General features: G+C 33.9%; 1 pseudogene; it reads right to left on the reverse strand.

Annotated features, from left to right (window-relative positions):
* The window catches only part of LOC117201858 (protein zyg-11 homolog A-like), a 49,368-nt pseudogene extending 34,177 nt beyond the window's left edge, over positions 1-15,191 (reverse strand).
* Positions 15,192-25,966: the final 10,775 nt, after the last annotated feature.

Genomic DNA, 25,966 nt, shown 5'->3' on the forward strand with positions numbered 1-25,966 from the left:
GTACACTGCAATTCCTGGTATGTATCATTTTTTATTCATAAGTGAACATTGGTGCTGAATAAAATCTATGTCCCATGTGAATCTGTTTGGCAACCACATATACAATGTATGTGTGAAATATTCCCCAGTTATCAGATACAACATCTTAAAAACTATGATATGAAATATGTATGTAAATCAAATCCTGAATATGTCAGTCATGTACGAAATAGCTACAGAAAAATATGTACTCGAGTGAACTAGCAAAACATTAATTACATATATGTATATATGTATATACATATTAAACTCATTGGGTGTGTAACTAGAAAGATGAATAAAGCTGAAAAGAAAGTAAATGACATAAGAGATAGAAATAAAGATATACAAAATTGATAACAAAATACAAAATGATTAGGAATATAAAATATTATAAGATACTTGGAGGATAGGATGAGAATATTTTACATATTATCTTATGAGACTCTAGGTAGAAAGGAACAGAGCAAATGGAAGACAGAAGATATTCAATATTATAATATCTGAAATTGATAATTACTGAAAGAGTAGACTTCTAAAGAATACTTTTTGGAAGAATTAAAACAATCTCAGACCAAACATCTGTGCTACAAGGTGGAAGGGTACACAGTGAAACTGACAGGAAGAGTTGAAACATGGTCTGTGTGAAATCATAAATTATATAATAAGAATTTGTGTGATTAAAAATAACGAAACTACAGAACAAAAATGACATGTCACATGAGGAGAGAAGTAATAGGAGACCATGTATTTTAAAGCCCTTGTGTTTTTCAGGAGACAAGGTACCAATTTACTTTAGACTTCATTAAGAATTGGAAAATAACATTAAGAGTAACTATTGTAAAACAAAAACTGGATTAGAATATTTATTATAACTCACACGTGTATAAAGATACAAGTAGAGTGAGAAAACAAATAAAAATGGAATTTAAAAAAGATAAAAAGGATCTAGCACCATAAACAAAAATAATCCAATACCAAACACAAAAACTCAAAATGGATCAAAGACCTAAATGTAAGGCTGGACACTACAAAACTCTTAAAGGAAAATATAAGAGTAGAACACCTCTGACATAAATCTCAGTGGTATCTTTTTGGATCCACCTTCTAGAGTAATGAAAATAAAAACAAAAATAAATAAATGAGACCTAAGTAAATTTAAAAGCTTCTGCACAGCAAAGGAAACCAAAAACAAAAGGAAAAGATTACCCACAGAATGGGAGAAGATATTTGCAAATGAAGCAACCAACAAGGGATTAATCTCCAAAATATAAAAACAGCTCATGCAACTCTATGTCAAAAAAACAAACAACCCAATCAAAAAATTGGCAGAAGATCTAAATAGACGTTTCTCCAAAGAAGACATACAGATGGCCAAAAAGCACATGAATAGATGCTCAACATCAGTAATTATCAGAGAAATGCAACTCAAAACTACAAGGAGGTATCACCTCACACCAGTCAGAATGGCCATCATCAAAAAGTCTACAAACAATAAATGCTGGAGAAGGTGTGGAGAAAAGGGAACCCTTATACATTGTTGGTGGAAATGTAAATTGGTACAACCACTATGGAGCACAGTATGGAGGTTACTTACAAAAAAATTAAAAATAGTTACCATATGATCCAGTAACCCCATTCCTGGGCATATATCCAGCAAAAACCATAATCCAAAAGGATATATGCACCCCAATTTTCATTGCATTACTATTTACAGCAGTCAAGAGATGGAAGCAACCTAAATGTTCATTGACAGAGGAATGGATATATATATACATTGGAATATTACTCAGCCATAAAAAAGAATGAAATAATGCTGTTTGCAGCAATATGGATGGACCTAGAGAATATCACACTAAGTGAAGTAAGTCAGATAAAGACAAATATCATATGATATCACTCATACGTGAAAACTAATTTTTTAAAAAAAGAAAACAAATGAACTTACAAAACAGAAATAAACGTACAGATATCAAAAACAAACACGTTATCAAAGGGGAAATGTGGCAGGGAGGGATAAATCAGAAGCGTGGGATGAACACACACACACACACTACTATATATAAGGTAAATAACCAAGAAGGACCTACTGTATAGCACAGGAAATCTACTCAGTGTTCTGTGATAACCTATATGAGAAAAGAATCTAAAAAAGAATGAATATATGTACATGTATAACTGATTCACTCTGTTGTACACCTGAAACTAACACAACATTGTAAATCAACTATACTCCAATAAAAAAAAGATAAAAAATATATTGGACAATTGAAAAAGTAACTCTAAATATATCATAATATTTCAAACTGAATGATAATAAAAATACTAAACTTTAAACTCACAGGAGACATCTAAAGCAACACTTAAAGTATACCATTAAATGCTTAGATCACAAGATAGGGAATACTGAAAAGCATACACATTTAGCTTAAAAGTTGTTAAAATTATACTTATCCAATCAATATAAAAGGAAAATATTAAGAAAAACTAGACTATTCACTAAGATACAAATATAGTATAAGGTTAATACCTGGAGACAAAAAGTAGTCCTATAAAACAGACAAATAAATAAATCTCTTACAAAATAAACTTACAAAACAGAACTGTAAAAATTTTATCAAGTCGTGAAAATTTAGGTGAAATGAAAACATTCCTAGAAAATACAACTTACCAAAACTGTCTCAAAAAAAATAGAAAGTATGAATAATACTATAATTATAAATTGATTTTTTAGATACAAATCTTCTATCAAAAGAAAACCTACACTCTGTTTTACAAGCTCCACCAAACTTTCATGAAGTAGATAACACCAAACGTACACACTTTTTCAACAAATACACAAAAGAAGAAATGTTCCAAAAACGATTTCAGGCTAATAAAACATGAGTGTACCTGTGTGCATACACACCTGTGTGTGTAAAATGCCAACAATCTAGGAGAAACATAAATTACAGGTCAATTTCACATATTAACTGAAATATCAGTGTCCCAAGTGAAATAATGAACTAATGAAATAATAAACTATTATAGATTATTTACAAAATGGAAAATAAATGTGAATAATAATAACGATGAAAATGGCTAATCATGAGCTTAAACAATGCTCTGCTCAAACGCTATTCTTAATTATTTGCATATATTAACTAACAATTCTTACAATGACATTATAATGTAGGCCCTTTAATTACCATAATTTCACTTATTTTCAGGAAATCAGATCAGGTTTAAACATACATTCATATTCAAACCCAAAGAAAACAAAAAAATGTTTTAAAATAAGTATGTGATAAAACTATATATGAATTCATCCTTTGTATATATAATAAAAACTCTAAATATTTTGATTGAAGGGGTTGATCTGAGAGGAATTCACAGATGTTTAAAAAATATTGGCATGCCCATGAGATTTTGCTTTATTTTACCACACAGCCATGTCATACATACATGCACACATATACACATATGTAGTATACATGCATGCATCCATACACATATGTGCATATACATGTGTAGATATATACATGTGTAGATATATACATGTGTGGTGTGTGTGTGTGTGTGTGTGTGTATGAGGGGTATGCTTATGCACATTTATAACTGTACCAATATCCATCTATGTATCTATCTATCCATCTACCCAGCTATTTATGTAATACTAGGAAAAAAGTTAAAAATTTGACCCTCTATTTTTAAGTTATTTGATAAGTGAGAAGGAGTTTTTGGAGCTTTGACATCTTGAATTAGAGGTATACAGTGTGACTTCCACAAAACCACACACACAAAAAAGCTAAGAAAACAGAAAACAAGACACTTTAAAAATTACATCCCACTAGCATATATTAGCACGTTTTGTAGCCAAGGAGTGAAGTCTCTTTAATGATATGGAATGATAATGAATAATAATTTAAAGGTGAAATAATTTAAAGCAGGATGCAAAGTAATTTATAACAGAAGATGTGATAATAAATAATTGCAAACAGTTAAAATCAACACATTTTAAATTTAAATTCATGTTTGGCAATTGTGAAGGATTAACATACTTGATGTGTCTTCTCAGAAATCAAAGGAACAGTAAATTTTATAATTATGATAGATATAAGGGAAAGAAAATGAGTATCTGTTTAGTTTGACTCACGCTGTTGCAACTGACAGATAATCTATCTCAAACAAATTAATGCAAACAGGTATACCTATTTTTTCACATAACTGAAAAGTGTAAGATCATCCAACAGACCTCTACATGATACATTATATTACTGAAGAAACATTAAAAGCAATCCTATTAAAATCAAGTACAAACTATGGATTTTGACATTGATTTTACATTTCTACTTTGCTCCTAGCAAATGAAATAGAACAAGACATTTTTAAAAGATTAAAATATTGAGAAGAAAAATAGTCATTTTTTACAGATAAAATTATTTCTTAAAATACCCAATGGAAGCAATTAAGAAGTTTATGATAGTAAGAAATTTAGGTAGGAAAACAGACAAAAGAAAAAGTAGTTTTTAAAAACCACTACTTTGTCTACAGGCCGGCATTAAATGATGTATGTTTAAGTACAACTTTGGTGAATCAGCACTGTTGTGGTTATATTTCAAATTAAACTTTTTCTCTTTTCAAAAGATTGAGTGTGATTGTTGATCAATACCATCAATACCAGTGTCAATACCATCTTATCTCTCCAGCTTGGAAAATATATCCATAAATTATTTGGCAAAACTTTCAGTCTTTCAGATACAAAATGACCTGCAAGTGTTTTTAAAGTAAGCTATATGTAAGCATACATGTATATATGAATGTTTGTGACATTATTAGAAATCATGTTGTTGTTTAACTTGTCTTTTTTTTGTTATTGTTATCAAAATGAGTATTTTTTATGTATAATTCTGTTTGTGTTCTTTCAGATTATTCAAATATCAAAAGAAACATTCGTCCACTAAATTGCCTGTGTAATATGAGAATGTATTAGTACAAAGTAATAAAATATATACTGCATTAAAAATATATATATATATAAAATAGATATACCTCTAATAACAATCATATTAGATACAAAGATATCTGCTCATTTATAGACACCACACATGCACAGTCATAGGTGCATATATACATATATGCATTTGTGTACATATATACACACATGGGTACACATATATGCATTCAGATATGCACATATATATGTATGTTTGCATGTCTCTGTGTGTGTATACAATATACATATGCACACTTTTCTTGTATATATAATTATACATACACAAAGATATCAGGAGACACATTCATCTACATATACATGCATACATGTGTACATATACAAATATGTATAGAAACAAGTATATGTATACTTGTCTGTGTATGTATGCATATGAATGTACATATATACACTGAGATATACACACAATTCATGCATATGTACATATATATTTCCATATATCTGCACATACACATACCATGCATATACATACCATGAAATGAAATTACACATATAGTTTCATAATAGCTATCTTGTTGGAAAATACATATATGACTATGTATATTTTGAACTCTTTCCAGGGCCATGAATATGTCTCCTTGATATCACTTAAATGGCTACTTGTATTATATTATATACTTGTCTAATAATTTATATAATTAAATTTCTATTTTTTAGAATCTATGTTTCTTCTAGTTTTCCACTACAGTATGTGATTTCTTTAAAAGGCTGGGCCCTGCAGTCACATTACATGCAACATCAGTGTTAGTGTTAGTGGTTGTTGTTCTTATAATAACAATGCCCTCAGGATTTAATGAGTAGAATAAGCAAAACCCACAGTGGCTTGTATTTAGTAAACACACAGTAATTTTATGTATTATAACTACTTTTGTTATACAAGAATATGTATATATATATTACTATGTATAAATATATAGCATATTAATATAAATATATACATTTGCCCTTGTTATTTATCATTACCCTACAATATATTTCTTTTTAAAAATACATTCTTTTTAAATTAATTATATTTATTTTTGTTTGTTTATTCATTTTTGGCTGCATTGGGTCTTCATTGCTGCGTGCAGGCTTTCTCTCTAGTTGTGGTGAGCAGAAGCTACTCTTTGTTGCAGTGCACGGGCTTCTCATTGCGGTGGCTTCTTTGTTGCAGAGCATGGGCTCTAGGCATGCGGGCTTCTGTAGTTGTAGCATGCAGGCTTAGTAGTTGTGGCTCGCAGGCTCTAGAGCACAGGCTCAGTAGTTGTGGCACACGGGCATACTCACTCCGTGGCATGCGGGATCTTCCTGGACCAGGGCTCGAACCCGTGTCCCCTGCATTGGCAGGCAGATTCTTAATCACTGCCACCAGGGAAGTCCCTACAATATATTTCTAAAAGTAAAGTTTGAAGATCTAAGATAATTTAACACTTTGATAGATATTGCCAAATTTTCTTCCAGAAAAATTGTACTAATTTATAATTCTATTCAAGAATAACTGCCCATTCATTTATGTACATCCTTATCATTTTTCTTTATTTTTTCCTTAATTCTTTTTCCTTAGCATAAATTGAAAGACATATCATCTTTCTCTTTAGAAAGACTTAAGAGTAGAAAAACTTTAATTTTACCCAAATGCAAAGTGATTCCAAGCAAAATGCCAGGAAGCCAATAGGCAAGATTAAGTCTTAAATGGTAACTGTGTAAGACCTTGTACTCTGTATGTGGTATTCTTTGTTTACTTGGCTTACTTTTCCTCTATATCATTTCCTTAAAGTAATGGGACTAAATATCATATTTCTGAACTTCTATGAACCCACCAGAGTACTGTTTTTTTTCCTAATTCATCCTAATTTCAGCATCCTCAATTTAAAATCCCAATGCAAGCAGCACCAATCTGCTGAACATGGTTGTTTTCCTGCTGATTCTGTTCTGTTTCCTTTACCTCCTAAGAAGAATGACAATGAGGTTTCCTTATGCTGCATTAGGGTATCCGTATATAAGAAATTAAGTCTCTATGAGAAATCTGTACATTATCACCTTGGCATGCTATAGAAGAGAAAGAAGACAAGAAGCTGTCCATCCTCAGCTGAGTAAACAGTAAGAATACAGTTAAAGGGGAATAATCATGAGTGTTTTCACAAAATTAAGTAGAAGTATTTGAATTACATAGTAGCAGTGGATTTTAATAAGAAGAGTTAAGTTTCAGAGAATGAAAAACAAAGAACACTGAAAAAGAACAGTCAGACTTTGGTTAAGATTTCAGGAAGGACAGGAGTTGATAAATCCAGGACCCTGGGAAATGTTTGTCTTCTGTCATGAAAAATCAAATGGTGATTTATTACCTCAAAACAAAGGATCTTATATGTTGATTACAGGTAAAAACTGAGCAAAGCATGTATGAACGCAGCTTCCTGGAGTCAAAATTAAGATGTATAAATGAAAATAATTTTATAGAAAACGGTGATTTATTTTAATTTACTAATTATTTCAATAAGACCAAGTTTCTCACCTAAGAGACTTAGAATAGCTAACCTTGAGAGATTAAAATGGTTAAATGAAATAAACTATGTAAAGGGTCTAGCACAGAAGAACAAATGTTTTCTTTTTAAATGTTTTCTCTTACTCAATTTTCCAAATAAACAAGTAAAATCTTGACAGTGTATAATTACTTTACTGTGGGCAAATGAAGAATTGAAAATTTTGATGGATACATCATGGGCCTATTCAGTGAATCATTTTTGAAAAAATGTTTTCTAACAAATGGCATCAATTCATATAACTCAAGTATTGCCTTTAGGCTTAAACTGATTAGAACTGAGGCAATGCTATGAATAATGACTTAGTAACTTTCAGTATGTAAAATATAAAGAATTCTACTGCTTTTCTAACCCTCACATTTTTCTTCCACACAACAACTAGAATTTGTTTACAAAAAGCCCAGCTCTCCAATAGATATTTACCTGTATTGTTTCATATAATTTTACATCAGTTCTATGATATATACACACTATTTCTTATGATCCTCGTTTGACGAATAGGACAACTGAGTCAGAGAAAATTTATATAATACTGTATACACAGAGTTACATAGAGCAATTAAGAAGAGTAATTAAAGTTAGGTCTGTCTGACTCCAGAGCCCAAGTCCCTATATGATAACATACTCCTCATATATGAACACTCAAAGATCTGCATGATCTTTAGAACCTGTCAAATTCAACCTTCATCTCATATAACTCAGAACAGTTTCTTTAGTACACCATCATCTGTTTTTCATTGAGTTCCTCTTAAAATATTTTTAAACAAGTCATCTCTTAGATTATAAACTTCCTCATCTATAATCTGCTTATAACCTGGAAATTTAATTTTTTCATTTTTTTAAGTAGCATTTAGTTTTCCTCATTGATACTGCAGGGAGAGGTAACAATAATGGAGATGCATCTTGATCTAGTTGATAGCCTCTTTAGAAAACAGAAAGTGTTCCTTTCATATTCAAATGCAACACTTTATGTACAGCTTGCACAGTAATAAAAGTATTTTATTGAACATTTTAAATTGCAGACTGTGCCTCAATGAAAATGCTACGATGAGCTAAGGTTCCCTGATAATCTTACTTATATCTTGGGTTGATATAACCAGTTTATCAATAGAACTGTACAGACATAAAACGTTTCTTGTACTTTAAAATTAAAAAAATTTAAAACATTCTCTCCACATTTTCAGGAAATGATGACTCTCTTTTACCATACATATAATTTTAAATTAAAAAAAAACGATTTTTATCATTTCCTTTGGGTAAACATATGATGAAACAGTATGTTTAGAATTAGAATTATTTTTCCTGAAAGTTTTTGTGGTATAAATTTCATAGGCTTTTGAGTCAAACAGAATTAGGTTTAGCTATTAGCTCTGTCTTTAGCTACTTTTGCAAATTAGAGCAATTTTTTGGTATTCAATTTATTTAAACTAAAAAAAAAAATAAACACAAAAAACAACACCAAGAACAGTTCACCCATTTCTCACAGACCCCACCTTTTGTCTCTCCCAACCAAAAACCTGTTCTCTGTATCTATGAGCTTAGTTTATGTATATAACTATATATAACATATATAGCTGTATATATGTACATACAATTTCTTTATCCATTCACCCATTCATGGATACTTAGGTTTTTTTCCATGTCTTGGCTATTGTAAATAGTGCTACAGTGAACACAGGGGTGCATATATCTTTTTGAATTAGTGTTTTTGTTTTCTTTGGATAGACACCCAGAAGTGGAATTGCTGGAGCATATGGTAGTTATATTTTTAATTTTTTGAAGAACCTCCATACCATTTTCTATAGTGGCTACACTAATTTACAGCCTCACCAACAGTGCACGAGGGTTCCCTTTTCTCCACATCCTCACTAACACTTGCTACTTCTAGTTTTCTTGATAATAGTCATTCTAAAAGGTGTGAGGGGTTATCTCATTGCGGTTTTGATTTTCACTTCCCTGAGGATTAATAATGTAGATTATCTTGTCATGTATTTGTTGGCCATCTGTATTATCTTCTTTGGAAAAATGTCTATTCAGATATTCTGTTCAGTTTTTAATTGATTGTTTTTTCTGTTAGAGTTGTATGAGTTCTTTATATATTTTGGATATTAACCCCTCATCAGATATATGATTTGCAAATATTTTCTCCCATTCAGTAGGTTGCCTTTTCATTTTCTTGATGGTTTTCTTTGCTGTACAGAAGCTTTCTGGGGTCTCTTTTATAAGGGCACTAAATTCATTCATGAGGGATCTGCCCTCAGGACCTAATCATCTCCCAAAGACCCACCTACAAATATCATCACACTGGGGATTAGCTTTCAACATATGAATCTGGGGAAGGGGGGAAGACACATTCAGACTATAGCATTCTGTCTCTGCCCCTCCAGATTCATGTCCTCCTTGCATGCAGTAAGACAAGTGTTGACCAATATTCTAGAACTGTTTAGAGGATGGGGAAACTGTGGACAAATTACTCTGGGAACCTATGTAAATATCTGGAGAGACTGGATTTGTACACGAGATCACATTGTTAGTGGAGAATAATTCCTTACTATTGGGATTTGATGAGTAAAAGAACTAAATATGGACACACACATCCCTGTATGTAATATAAAAATGATAGATTCTGTTATGTTAATCTGAAGAGGCAAACTGCAAACTCTATCTCCTTCGTGGAGAGCGGCAGCTCAAATTTTTGTTCAGTTTTTGATAATTTGGATTTTGCCCCATGCATTCATGGCTCAGGTTTCAGTGGATATTTAAACAGAGTTTATTCATAGGAATCTGGGTTCCCTCACTCTTGTGCTCTCTCTTTTTTCTAGGATTTCCTGCCCCAATATTCAACAGCTTTAGTTTCCCTGAATTCTACCCTCCGTGTCTTCAAGCCACTAAAACTGCAGGTTTTCTTTGGAATTTTAGCTGTCTCACATGGCACAAATAGGGACTTATTCTTAGGCTAAAATCCTGAAGCCTACCCAAGGCTGTTTTTTTTTCCTTTCAATTGTCAACTCTCTTCCAGTTTCTGCCTGCTTTTGTTCATTTTCCAGTGCCTTCAAGCAGGTTTTATGTTTCGGTTTTTAGAATTTATGGTTAGTACCTTGAGAGGACTGACCTGATAGGATTCTCTCAGCCATAATGGAAGTGGAACCTTAGATTACTGCTTTAATATTAAAATATATTTACTATTCTACATGATGATAATTGTACTTTGTCACGCATCATTTGAGAAAGTGCATAAAGTTAGTGGTTGTGTGAGTCGTACAATTGACAAATGTTTGGATGTTTGTAATCACAATATATGGATACACTTTAAAAATAGTATGCCTGGGATTTATTTTTTGTTTTACCCAAATGAATCTGGTACCTCACAGGTGTCTTTAGATAACATACTGGAAAATATTCACTCAACTGATATCCTGAGTCTCTTTCCATAGTAAAACCTAACAGTATTTTGAATTGTTGCTTGCTATCCTTCACCCTCTTTGTGATTCTTATCAATTATTTTAAAGGAGGAGAAGAGAAAAAAGGCAGGAAACTGTCTATTTTGTCAGGATTTACTCTTAGTACAATAAAACTGGCATATTTGGTGCTGTAACAATCAACACTGGGGAATCTTTCTTCTTGATATATTTATTGTTTCTTTTTGTCATCAAATTGCATTTAAATTAGAGACCAATTTTATCTTTAATTATATTAATATATTACTACATTTACATTTTGAGTGGCATTTGGCATTCAGTGCTTCTATTGTTTATTTTAGCCTTTACCGCTATTTTATATACTGAACAGCTAAAGTTTTAGTCATTTTAATAACAAATTTATTATATACAGTCAGTTTAAATACATATAAACTTTATGTCTGACTGGATAATTGTGGCAACTTTTTTTTTTTTTTTTTTACAGTCTCAGCCATAAAACATGTGGAAATAACATACTATTTTATAATATCTTGTCACCAGATCTAGAGCACTTGGTAGAAAATCTGGCCTGTTTCCAGTATTACCATAATTCTATAAAATCCCTCTGTCTAAGGAATAAAAATTACAAGCTTTTGAGCCTGACAGATTTGAGTTTGAAATACGGTTTTGCCATTAACAAGATTTTTTACTTTCTGGACATTATTAGTCTTCTGAAGTTGAGGGAAATGTATCCAATATTTATTGAGGTGTTACAGTGTGCTAGCGTTTTTATACTATTCTATTTGACTGTCAAAACAAATACAAAGGGCTTCCCTGGTAGCGCAGTGGTTGAGAATCTGCCTGCCAATGCAGGGGACACGGGTTTGAGCCCTGGTCTGGGAAGATCCCACATGCCGCAGAGCAACCGGGCCCGTGAGCCACAATTACTGAGCCTGCACGTCTGGAGCCTGTGCTCCGCAACAAGAGAGGCCGCGATAGTGAGAGGCCCATGCACCGTGATGAAGAGTGGCCCCTGCTTGCCGCAACCAGAGAAAGCCCTTGCACAGAAACGAAGACCCAACACAGCTATAAATAAATAAATAATTTTAAAAAACAAAAAATACAAATATAAATGTATACTTAACTGAATGTAAGAATCATTAAATTATCTGTTCTAACTTACAAATATCATATATGCAGAAGCTGAACAATGAATTCAATTAGTTCTCTCCAAAACAAATAACATTTGATATACACCATATCATTTTGAGAACCTCAGTTGCCATGTGTGTAAGATGGATAAAGTAATTACTACTAAGAGAATACTATAAGAATTAAAATACTTTTATTGTAAAAATGTATGGGAGATTATCCAGTGATTTCAGATGCTTATTATTTTGCTGTTGTTCCAGTTGCCCCTATGTCAGTAAATAAAGAATTATCGATAATCAGATAAAACTTTTGTAGGTCAGGTAAAGAAAAAGAGAAAAAAAGAAAAATACTATTAACAGATTTCCATAGAATCAGTAATTCTCCCTTTTTGTTAAGTTTTAAGTCAAATTACCAGAAATTTGGGAGGAAAATGCACATTCTACTTTAAAAATACTTAGTAAAATTGTAAATATAATATGTATGATGTATTTGTATTCTGTTATTGCTAGTGACAAGGCAGTAAAACCTGGAAATTGAGATGTGGTGTCCTAAGGATTACTCTTGGTTGATTGAGGAAGAAAGTTTAAAGATGCAAGCATGAGAAGTAGTTGGAAAATTACTGTAAGCACCTAACTATTACTGCTGTTATATTATCATGTTTTGGTTCATTGAGGAAAAAAATTGCCTAATGATTATCCCAAGGAGCAAAAGAGATAGTGAAACAATGTTGGGCTGATTTGTTCCCCATTCTGCTACACAAATCCCTGGATCCAAGTCTGGAGTAGAATTTCAGGTAGAGCTGTAGACAGAAGCACTTGAAGTCCTGAGTGGCTACAACTCGTAAGAGTATGATTTGCTTTGTAACAATAGAGCACAGAGTCTAAGATGATATGCAATAGCACACACGACAGAAAAGAGGCAGGCTCATTATAAAGAGGTTGTCAGTGCTATCTCCGGGATTTACTGGGTTTGTTTTTTTTCCCTAAATTGGTTTATTTCTTAAATCCCAGATGTGTTATCCTCCTGGTTTTTCAGCTTTATTGAGATACAACTGACAAATAAAATTGTAAGATATTTAAAGTGTACAACATGATAATTAGATACATATATACACCGTGAAAGGATTCCTCCCACTGAGTCAACAACATATCCATCACCTCTGGGATTTACTTTCGATATGGAAACTGAGAGACAGCAGAGAATGAAGTGAATTAAGTCTTTATTGGTCAACTCAAACCACACATAAGTTTGAGAATTTTGTATGGAAGATTTTCAACTTGAATCTGGCTTTTCTTTAATCCAATCCCATATCTTGTGTGTAGTTCTGGCTAGTGACAGAAACAGCATGGAGGCACATGTGCATTCCCCAAACATCTCTTTTGATTTAAAGGAAATCATCTGAAAATTGACCATTCAGCCATTTTAAGACAGTCGTAAAACCTGTGTTTTTAAAATCTAGTCAGTCTAACTTTAACTCCAAAGGCTAAATCTCTCTCTCTTTTTAGTATACCTTTCTGAAGTAATATTAAAAAGTTACAAACATAAAAATACAAAAAAGGCACAACCCATAAGCTTTCAGCTCATCAAACTTTTACACAGTAAATACATCCATGTAACCCCTATCCAAATGAAAAAATAGAATATTATGAGCTCCACATAAGACCCTTTCATGCTCCAATCCACACACTACCCCTACCTCAAAAGTAACCACTATCTTTACTTCAACACTGAAGAATAAACTGGGTGATTTTATAATTCATGTAAATAGTATCATAGCATTGCCTCTATTGTGTTAGGCTTATTTAACTTAACTTACGTTTAAGATTCATGCCGTTGTGTGAAGCAGTATTTTTATTTCTAAAGATTTTTCCATTGAGTGAATATACCATGATTTCTTTATCCATCCACTATTGCTGAACATCTGGTTTGTTATGTTTTTGCTGATTAGAAAGGTACTGTTAATAACCTTTAAAAGTCTGGATTTGGATATACATATGTGCACATTTTTGTTAGGTCTCTCACTAGAAGTGGAGTTTTTGACTTATAGGATACCTAAATCCATAAATTTATACTAGCAAGTTACCTACCTACCTATCAATCACCAGCAAATAGTTTCTAAACTTGTTAGAACTTAACTCCCACCAGCATAGAATGAGAGTTCCCAATACACTCCAGCATCACCAACTTATGTTACGCAGATATTCCTGCATATTCTCAGTGGTTTACGATAACTAACTCCTACTTTTCTTGCTCACAGGATCAGCTGTAAAGCTCTGCTTCAAGCTGAAGGTCTGACTGAGGTTTGCTTCATATGTTTTCATTGTCCTTGGACCAAGACATGTTCTTTTCGTAACAGTTAAAAGGACCACAAAAGGAACAAGAAGGAACCTTGCACCCTCTTAAGCCTCTTGCCCAGAATTGGCACAGTGTTACTTCTGCCCACATTCTGTCGGCAAAATCAAGTCATGTGGGCAAGTCAAAAATCAATTGCCTGAAGTGGCCAAAATGGTGGAGTAGAAAGACCCTGAGCTCACTTCCTCTCACGAGGACTCCAAAATCGCAACTGTCTGCAGAATAACCATCAATGAAAAAGACTGAAACCTATCAGAAAAGACCTTCTACAATAAAAGACATAAGGAACCACAACAAGATGGGTAGGAGGGGCAGACTGGCAATATAATCAAATCCCATTACCCCCGGGGGTGGGCAACCCACAAACTAGAGAAAAATTATATCACAGAGGTTCTTCCCAAAAAGTGAGAGTTCGGAGCCCCACAACAGATTCCCCAGCCTGAGGGTCCAGCACAGGGAAGTAGAGCCCCCAGAACATTTGGCTTTGAAGGCCAGTGGGGCTTAATCTCAGTAGTCCCACAGGACTGGGGGATATAGACTCCACTCTTAAAAGGCATGTACAAAATCTCATGTGCACCAGGACACAGGGAAAAAGCAGTCATTTGATAGGAGCATGGGCCAGACATAATTGCTGGTCTTACAGAGTCTCCTGGAGAGGCAGAGGGTGGCAGCAGCTAACCCTGTTGACATGGATACTGCTTTCAGACATATTCGGGAACATTCAGCTGCATGAACACTTCTGCTGCTGGCAGCTGACATCTTGGCTCATTACCACCAACACCTGGCCCCACCCAACAGCCTCTAGGCACCCATGTTGGGACACCTTAGGCCAAACAAATAACTGAGAGGGAACACAGTCCCACCCATCAGCAGACAGGTTGCCTAAAGTCTTCCTGGGCCCATGGCAACAACTAGACCCACCCTGGACATGGCCCTGCCCACCCGAGGGCCAAGACTCAGCTCCTCCTACCAGTGGGCAGGCACTGTCTCCTCTTGCCAGGAAGCGTGCACAAGCCTCCAGACCAACCTCGCCCACCAGAGGCCAGACACCAGAAGCAAGATAACTATGATCCCGTAGCCTGTGGAACAAGTCCACCAACATAGGTCAGACCCTACCCTGGGACCAGCTGGGCCCTTGCCCTGCCCACTAGCAGGCCAACACAACCTTCAGAACACCCTGGACTCAACGCCCAATTGTGTCAGGAACCAGGTCCCCAATGCCAACAATCTGAAATGAACTCTGGGATCCCTGGGCCCTGAAGCCAAACTCCAGGAAACAGCTCCGCATGACTGTAGTCAGGCATTAACCCCAGGACTTGACTTCACCTGCCAACGTGTGGGAATAGCCCTAGTGTCTTCGATATCCTGACTCTGCCCACCCGTGAGCCAGCACTTGCCCTGGGACCACCTAGGGTTCCACAAGCATCCACCTCCTGACCAGGCCCCACTAAAAAGCAGCAAACAGCATGTGTACAAATAAAGCCCTGGCAAACAACCAGACTAGGAGTCAACCAAGCCTACCAGACCACCCACGTAGTCCGCCTACCACAAAAGAAAGACCTGCACAGCCCTCTTAGGGGGAACCACTAGTGCACAGAGCTTGAGTGACAAGAAGGAGTTACATTGCTGGGATGCATAGGACGTCTCCTTCGGAGGGCCACTTTGCCAAGGTCAAGAAATGTAACTAACCTACCACATACATAAAAATACAAACAGAAACTTAGACAAAATGAGGTAGCAGAGAAACATGTTCCAGATGAAGAAACAGGTAAAAGCTGAGAAGAAGAACTCAGTGGAGACAGGCAATCTACCTGAGAAAGAGTTCAGAGTAATGATCTGAAAGAGGATCAAAGAACTTGGGAGGAGAATGGATGCACAGAGTGAGAAGTTAGAAGTTTTTAACAAAGACTTAGAAAATAAAAAGAACAACCAAACAGAGATGGAGCATATAATAACTGAAATGAAAAACACACTAGAAGGAATCAATAGTAGACTAAATGATTCAGAAGGACAGATGAGTGATCTGGAACACAGTAGTGGAAATCACTGCTGCTGAACAGAAAAAAGAAAAAAAAGAATGATAATAAATGAGGACAGTTTAAGAGACCTCTAGGACAATATCAAACACACTAATATTCACATTATAGTGATTCCAGAGGGAGGAGAGAGAAAGAAAGGGCCTGAGAAAATATTTGAAGAGATAACAGCTGAAAACTTCCCTAACCCGGGAAAGGAAACAGTCAGCTAAGTCCAAGAAAGGCAGAGACTCACATACTGGATTAACACAAAGAACACACCAGGACACACTGAAATCAAAATGACAAAGATAAAAAGAGAATATTAACAGCAACAAATAGCATACAAGGGAATTCCCTTAAGGCTATTAGCTGATTATTTTTAGCAGAAACTCTACAGGCTGAAAGGGAGGGGCACAATATATTTAAAGTGATGAAAGGGAAAAACCTACAACCAAGAATACTATACCCAGCAATGCACTCATTCAGATTTGACAGAGAAATCTAAAGCATTACATACAAGCAAAAGCTGAAAGAATTCAGCACCACCAAGCCAGCTTTACAACAAATGTTAAAGGAACTTCTCTAGGCAAAAAAGAAAAGGCCATAACTTGAAATGAGAAAATTACAGAATGAAAAATTCACTGGTAAATGCAAACATACAGAAAACATAGGAAATCATCTACACATAAAGCTAGTAGAGAGAATAAAAGACAAAATTAGTAAAATCATCTGTATCCACCATAATCAGTTAAGGAATACACAAAACAGGCAGACGTAAAATATGATATCAAATACAGTAATTGTGAGGGGAGGAGAGTATAAGTGCATAGTTTTTAAAATGCATTTGAAATTAAGAGATAAGCAACTTAAAACAATCATGCATATATACAGACTACTGTACAAAAACCTCATGGTAACCACAATCCAAAAATCTATTGTAGATACACACACAAAAAAGAAAAAGGAATCCAAACATAATACTAAAGATAGTCATAAAATCATAAGAGAACAAAAGAAGAAAGGGGGAAAAAGAACTACAAAGACAAATCCAAACAATTAACAAAATGGCAGTAAGAACATACATATCAATAATTAACTTAAATGTAAATGGAATAAATGCTCCAGTCAAAAGACATAGACTGGCTGAATAGATATATAAATAAGACCTGTATATAAGCTGCCTACAAGAGACTCTTTTCAGATCTAGAGATACATATAGACTGAAAATGAGAGGATGGAAAAAAGTATTCCACACAAATGGAAATCAAGAGGAAGCCACAGTAGCAATATTTGTATCAGACAAAATAGACTTTAAAATAAAGACTGTTATAAGAGACAAAGGTGTACATAATGATCCAGGTATAAATCCGAGAAGGTATAACAATTGTAAATATATACGCAGCCAACACAGGAGGACCTCGATATATAGGGCAAATATTAACAGACATAAAAGAAGAAATTAACAACAACACAATAGTAGTAGGGGACTTTGACACCACACTTATATCCATGGAGAGATCATCCAGACAGAAACTAAATAAGGAAAAAGAGGTCAGAAAATAACACATTAGATCATATGAACTTAACTGAAATTTATAGAGCATACTATCCAAAAGCAGCAGAATACACCTTCTTTTCAAATGCACATGGAATATTCCCCAGGATATATCACATGCTAGACCACAAAACAAGCCTTGGTAAATTTAAGAAAACTGAAATCATATCAAGCATCTTTTCCAATCACAATGTTATGAGACTAGAAATCAAGTACAAGAAAATAAACTGCAAAAAACACAAAAATGTGACTAAAAAATATGCAACTAACAACCAATGGATCACTGAAGAAATAAAAAAGCACCTAGAAATGAACAAGAACACAAAGCTCCAAAACCTATGGGAAACAGCAAAAGGAGTTCTAAGAGTGAAGTTTATAGCGATACAAGCTCACCTCATGAAACAAGAAAAATTTCAAATAAACAACCTAACATTGCACCTAAAGCAACCAGAGAAAAAAGAACAAACCCAATCCAAAGTTAGTAGAAGGAAAGAAATCATAAAGATCAGAGCAGAAAAAATAAAATAGAGATGGAAAAAAACGACAGAAAAATCAATGAAACTAAAAGCTAATATTTTGAAAAAATAAAGTTGATAAACCTTTAGCCAGACTCATCAAGAAAAAGGGGAGAGGGCCCAATCAATAAAATCAGAAATGAAAAAGGAGAAATTACAACTGACACAACAGAAATACAAAGGACCATAAAAGACTACTGTGAGCAACAATATGCCCATAAGATGCACAACCTAGAAGAAACGGGAAAGAATAAGAAAATATGAACAGATAAATAACCAGTATTGAAACTGAATCAGTAACTTAAAATCTCCCAACTAACAAAAGCTCAGGACTAGATAGCTTCACAGGTGAATTCTACCAAACATCTAAAGAGAGTTAATGCCTATCCTTCTGAAACTATTCCAGAAAATTGCAGAGGAAAGAATCCTTCCAATCTCATCCTATGAGGCCACTATCATCCTTATACCAAACCAGACAAAGATATCACAAAGAAAGAAAATTACAGGCCAATATCACTGATGAACGTAGATGCAAAAATCCTCAACAAAATACTAGCAAACCAAATTCAACAATATAGTAAGAGGATCATATGCCATGATCAAGTGGAATTTATCCCAAGGATACAAGGATTTTTCATTACCTATAAATCTCTCTCTCACTCTCTCTCTATATATATATGATATACCATATTAACGAATTAAAGTATAAAAAACATATGATCATCTCAATAGATGCAGAAATAACTTTTCATAAAATTCAACATCCATTTATGATAAAACTCTCCAGAAAGTGGGCACAGAGGAAACACACTTCAAAACAATAAGGGCCATATATGACAAACTTACAGCTAACATCATATACATTGGTTAAAAAGCTGGAAGTATTCCCTTCAATATCAGGAACAAGACAAGGATTCCCACTCTTACCACTTGTATTCAATATAGTTTTGGAAGTCCTAGCCACAGCAATCAGAGAAGAGAAAGAAATAAAAGGAATCCAAATTGGAAAGGAAGAAGTAAAACTGTCACTATTTGCAGATGACATGATACTATAAAATCCTAAAGATACCACCAGAAAACTATTAGAGATCATCAATGAATTCAGTAAAGTTGCAGGACACAAAATTAATATACAGAAATCTGCTGCATTTCTATACACTAGCAATGAAATATCAGAAAGAGAAATTAAGGAAACCATCCCATTTATCATCACACCAAATACTTAGGAATAAACAATTCTAAGGAGGCAAAAGACCTGTTCTCCGAAAACTATAAGATGCTGATGAAAAACACTGAAGACCACAGAAACAAATGGAAAGATATACCATGTTCTTGCATTTGAAGAATCAATATTGTTAAAATGACCATACTACCCAAGGCAATCTACAGATTGAATGCAATCCCTACCAAATTACCACTGGCATTTTTCATAGAACTAGAACAAATAATTTTAAAACTTGCATAGGAACACAAAAGGCCCCAAACAGGCAAAACAATCGTGAGAAAGAAGAATGGAGCTGGAGGAATCAGGCTCCCTGACCTCAGACTATATTACAAAGTTACAGTAATCAAAACAGTATGGTAGTGGGACAAAAACAGACACATAAATCAATAGAACAGAACAAAAAGCCCAAAAATAAACCCACACACTCATGGTCAATTAATCTATGACGAAGGTGGCAAGAATACACAAAGGAGAAAAGACAGGCTCTTCAATAAATGGTGCTGGGAAAACTGGACAGCTACATGTAAAAGAACGAAATTAGAACATTCTCTAACACCATACACAAAAATAAACTCAAATCAAATAAAGACCTAAATGTAACACTGGATACTAGAAAACCCCTAGAGGAAAACATAGGCAGAACACTCTTTGACATAAATTGCAGAAATATATTTTTGGAGCCATCTTCTAGAGTAATGGGAACAAAAGCAAAAATAAAGAAATGGTGGGTTTCCCTGGTGGCATAGTGGTTGAGAGTCTGCCTGCCAGTGCAGGGGACATGGGTTTGAGCCCTGGTCTGGGAAGATCCCACATGCCGCGGAGCAACTAGGCCTGTGAGCCACAACTACTGAGCCTTTGCATCTGGAGCCTGTGCTCCGCAACAAGAGAGACCGCGACAGTGAGAGGCCCACGCACCGCGATGAAAAGTGGCCCCCGCTTGCCGCAACTAGAGAAAGCCCATGCACAGAAACGAAGACCCAACACAGACAAAAATAAATTAATAAATTAATAAATTTTTAAAAATCAGATTTATATTAAAAGAAAGAAAGAAAGAAAGAAAGAAATGGGACCCAGTTAAACTTAAAAGCTTTTGCACAGCAAAAGAAACCATAAACGAACAAAAAGACAAACTACAAAATGGGAGAAAATATTTGCAAATGATGTGACTGGCAACGGGTCAATTTTCAAAATATACAAACAGCTCATACAGCTCAATATCAAAAAACAAACAACCCTATCAAAAAGTGGGCATAAGACCTAAATAGACATTTCTCTGAAGAAGACATACAGATTGCCAACAGGCACATGAAAAGATGCTCAATATTAAGTCTCACCACACACAGGTCAGAATAGCCATCATTAAAAAGTCTACAAATAATAAATGCTAGACAGGTTGTGGAGAAAAGGGAACCCTCCTACACTATTGGTGGGAATGTAAATTGGTGCAGTCACTATGGAGAAGAGTATGGAGGTTCCTTAAAAACCTAAAAACAGAGTTACCATATGATCCAGCAATCCCACTCCTGGGCATACATCACGAAAAGATGAAAACTCTAATTTAAAAAGATACGTGCACCCCATTGTTCATAGTAGCACTATTTACTATGTCCAAGACAAGGAAGCAACCTAAATGTCCACTGACAGATGAATGGATAAAGAATATGTGGTGTACATACAATGGAATATCACTTGGCCATAATAAAAGAATGAAATAATGCCATTTGCAGCAACATGGATGGACCTAGAGATTATCATACTAAGTGAAGTAAATCAGAGAAAGAAAAATATCAAATAATATCTTATATGGAATCTAAAAAAAATGATACAAATGAAATAATTTATAAAACAGAAATAGACTCACAGATATTGAAAACAAATTTACGGTTACCAAAGGAGAAAGGTGGGGAGGGATAAATTAGGAGTTTGGGATTAACAGATACACACTTCAATGTATAAAACAGATCAACAACAAGGACCTACTGTATAACAGAAGGAACTATGTAACTACTTTGTTGTACATCTCAAACTAACACAACACCGTAAGTTAACTATACTTCAATTTAAAAAAGACTAAATAAAAAAATATCAATTGCCCAGAGTTAGGCAATACTTTTCCTACTTTAATGTGAAGTCTGGCAAAAATCACATGGCAAGAGTCATGGATATATAATAGTAATACAGGGAGGACATAAAATCAGAAAATATTTTCATTTTATTCATTATGACAGGAATGTACTGATATCTCATTTTACGGTACATTTTATTTATAATTATTAATGTTGATCATCATTTCAGCTGTTTGACATCTGTATATCTTCTTTTGGGAAGTGACTATAAAGTCTTTTTCCCTTTTTCCAATTATATTGTCTCTCGTTTATTCACTGACTTAAGAACATGATACATTCCTGATATGAGTCTTTGTCAATTATATATTTCAAACATTTTCTCCCACTATGTAGTTTGGATATTTGCTCTCTTAATGATATGTTTTGATTTTCTTAACTTTAACATGGTCCAAATTATTCATATTTTCTTCTTTTTGAAATATTTTTTATCTTGAAGAGATTTTTTTCCTACTCTTAGTCAAAAATGTGTTTTTGCTATAGTTTTCACATGTAAATATGCAATCCACTTGGAATTGATTTTTGTATATGATGTTAGATGTTCAGATGCATTATTTTCCAGTATGAATTCCAAAGTGAACTAGCACTACTTCAGGACAAGTTGTTTTATTTCCCATTGAATTGCATTGGCAACTGTGTCAAAAATTAAGGATCAATATAATAGTAGGTATATTTCTGGATTCTTTAGTTTATACCATTTCTCCATTTGTCTACACTTGCACAAAAATCACACTGTCCTAATGTTGGTTGCTGGATAATGTCTTGATATCTGTTGGTATAAATCCTACAGCTCTTTTTTCCTTATGGTTACCTTGGCTCTTCATGGCATTTTAATAGAAAGTTTAGAATCAGTTGGCCAATATCAACAAAACCTGTGACATGTGATTGGAATTACACTGAAAGTATAAATCAACTTGGAGGAAACAGATATCTTTACAATATTAAATTTTCCAATCATAACTAGATCTAAGAAATCTATAATTATGAAAATTCATAATTTATCAATGGTATTGAATACAAAATCTTAAATAAAATCAACTATATTTGCCTATATCAGAAAAATTAAATATGTATTTTATAGCAATTATTATGATTTGAAGTTTTTTATTTTGATGCTTCATATTACCAAGCATCTCAAAACTTTCTCAATTACTTAGTTTGCATTGCAAGCATTTATTTTCATTTAACTTTGTATGATATCCCTAAAATTTACATATGATAAAAATCAAATTATGGAGCAATGGATAATCAGTAAGAATAAAGAGCATTTTTCCCAAACTTTTGGAAAGATCACTATGCTGAATATTTTTAAATTTTTCTGATTTTCTAATCTCTAAATTTTTTTTCAGTAAATCACTGAATATAAAATCCCTTGAATATATTAGAGTACATTATTCCATGGCTTTCTATATACATGTCTAATGACATATTCTACCACAATTTTCTTTTTGACACCAAATAATTCAAGTCTGAATTGTTTTGCAAGTCACATATACATGCACACAGGCAAACAAACACAATAGAATATTTAACATATCTTAATGAATTGACATCATATTGACATACATCAATGAAATTGGTATTTCTCTCTCTCTGTGTACACACACACACACACACACACACCAATAAAAAGGGTTCAAAACATCTCTGTTATCTACCATGTCTGGCCTTGAAGGATTTAACATTCTGTTGTTTTTGTTTATAATCTCAGTGCCGGTTACACAGGTGTATTTGCTAGGGTTTCTGTAACCACAGATTAGGTGAATTTAACAATGGACAATTTTTCTCTCACATTCTGGAGGCTAGAAGTTCAAGATCAAGGTGTCAGCAGTGTTGGTTTTGTGTGAGGCCTCTCTCTTTGGCTCGCAGATGACCATCTTTCCCTTCCTGTGGCTTTATATGGTTTTCACTCTGTACTTGTCTGTGTCCTCCTTTTATGAGAATACCCGTGATACATGATTAGCATCCATCCTAATTACCTCATTTTAACTTAATTACTTCTTTAAAGATCGTATCTCCAAAAATAGTCTCATTCTGAGGTACTGGCATTAGGACTTCATCACATGAATTTGTGAGGGACACAATTCGGCCCTCAACAACATATATTTTCAGCTTGTGAAGTTAATTGGTCTGTATATATACCATGTGGATAAATACATGCACACACAGTAAACAAGTTTCAAATAAGAGTTCTCTCATCTGCTCTGTACTGACCCCGCTCCTTAAACTCTATTTGAACCTTTTCTTTACCCTGGGCCAGGCCTGCTCAATTTGAATGCTAATCTCAGCAGTTTCACCCTTTGGATTCATCTCCATATTCTGGAAGAAAGATCTTCTTTTAAAGATTATTTTTATTTTATTCCTGACATTCTGACAGCTTAGGCTGTGCTGCCCCATAACTCTCAAATTTAGTGGTTCCCACTAGTCATTTTGATCTCATAAACAAATTGCAGCCTTTGTAGCCCTCTCCTAGTCTCACAGGCTTCCTTTGTCTCCTAGTGGTGGCTTCCACTCTCCTTCCAGGCAAATACTTATTACTGTCTTTTTTCCTCCTTTCACTATTTCAGCACAGCCAGTGTGTGCTCACAGGTGTTGCAGATTCTGTAGGTAGTGAATGTTCTTGATACTTTGTTCTCTAGTTTACTAGAAGTCATTGTTTGTGTTTATTCTGTTCTTTTTGCTATACCAGCTGCTATTCCTATTTTTAGAGAGGATTGGGAATGCTTCTAAATACTAAATCATGGACAAGATCTTATCCCAGCAGCAAAGCCTTACTTTCATATGTTTCCATGTTTTAATTTTTAAAAATGGGATTATATTAATGTGAGGAACAGCAAAATAAATGAAGGTGAACACTGAATGCTTAAAATATATACATATATAAAACAATCTAACAAGATTATTTATATTCATAACTCTGTGGTTGTGCATGGTTACAGTGCCTCCAACTGCGTACTTGCTGGGTTTCTGGACATATGGACTGATAATATCAATATAAAATTTTAAAAGCTACCAGTTATTACTAGAGAGTTTTTAGTAGCATGCATTTACAGAGTTCAGTGGACCTTAGAGATGCAATACATTTAATTTGCATCAAATATTAGACCATATTTAACCTAAAGTTATAATTTGAAAAAGGCAAACAAAAATTAAGCTTATGCATAGATTCCAAAAAATGTACAAGAAATATGTTATTATATATATTTTATACTATATAAGACATACATATTGTATATATCATTATACAATACCTGTATTTAAAAAATATAGGTATTTACTTTCAATATATATGCTCATAATATCTCCCTAACGAAATAAAGGAGATTTAAATGAAATGTATGTTTCATTTGCACCCCATTTTCTTTTTTGTTATATAATCATTAATATTTATTATGTATATCCTCCCATTTTTAAGTGACATGAATATCAATTTATTACATACGTAGGAATAGTCTGTTCATTCTTGTGAACATGGCCTCTCTTCCTTAATAATATCTTAAGTACTTTTTTATATTAGCACATAGGTCATTCTTCCATCATATGTGTAACAGTCCACTAAATTGGGTCCTCATAACTTATTTATGCCAGCCCTACTGAAGCCTTATCCATTGTTTAAAGTAATTTGCTATTACAAACAATGCTGCAACAAACCTTCATTATGCAAAAAACATAGTTTGATAGCTTAAAAAAATTCTCATACAATTCAAATGCTTAGACAGTTTTATATTCTCAAAAGAAAAAAAAAATCGTAAACTCTGTGAAACAGGTATCAAGAGCTAACAAGATAGATAAACCAGGAAGAAAAAATAATAAAAGAAAATAAAGAAAAACTCCATTTAAGAATTCAAGACTGGAAGTGCACCTGCTAAATATCCCTGGGGGAACTTAAAAGACTAACACTGTAGCACCACTGCATCAGACACAGCAACCGATTTCCATATTAAATAGTTAAGATATTTAAGTTGTAAGTAAAAACCTAAACAAAAAAATAGTCTATAAAAATAAGCCTTAACTAAATAACTTGGAAGGTTTCACTGTAAAATATTTGAAATATATAATTAAAATCAATTCAGTATTTCAAATATTAATAGGTAACAG

This window comes from Orcinus orca, chromosome 6 (genome assembly GCF_937001465.1).
Source record: "Orcinus orca chromosome 6, mOrcOrc1.1, whole genome shotgun sequence".
NCBI classification, from domain to species: Eukaryota; Metazoa; Chordata; class Mammalia; order Artiodactyla; family Delphinidae; genus Orcinus; species Orcinus orca.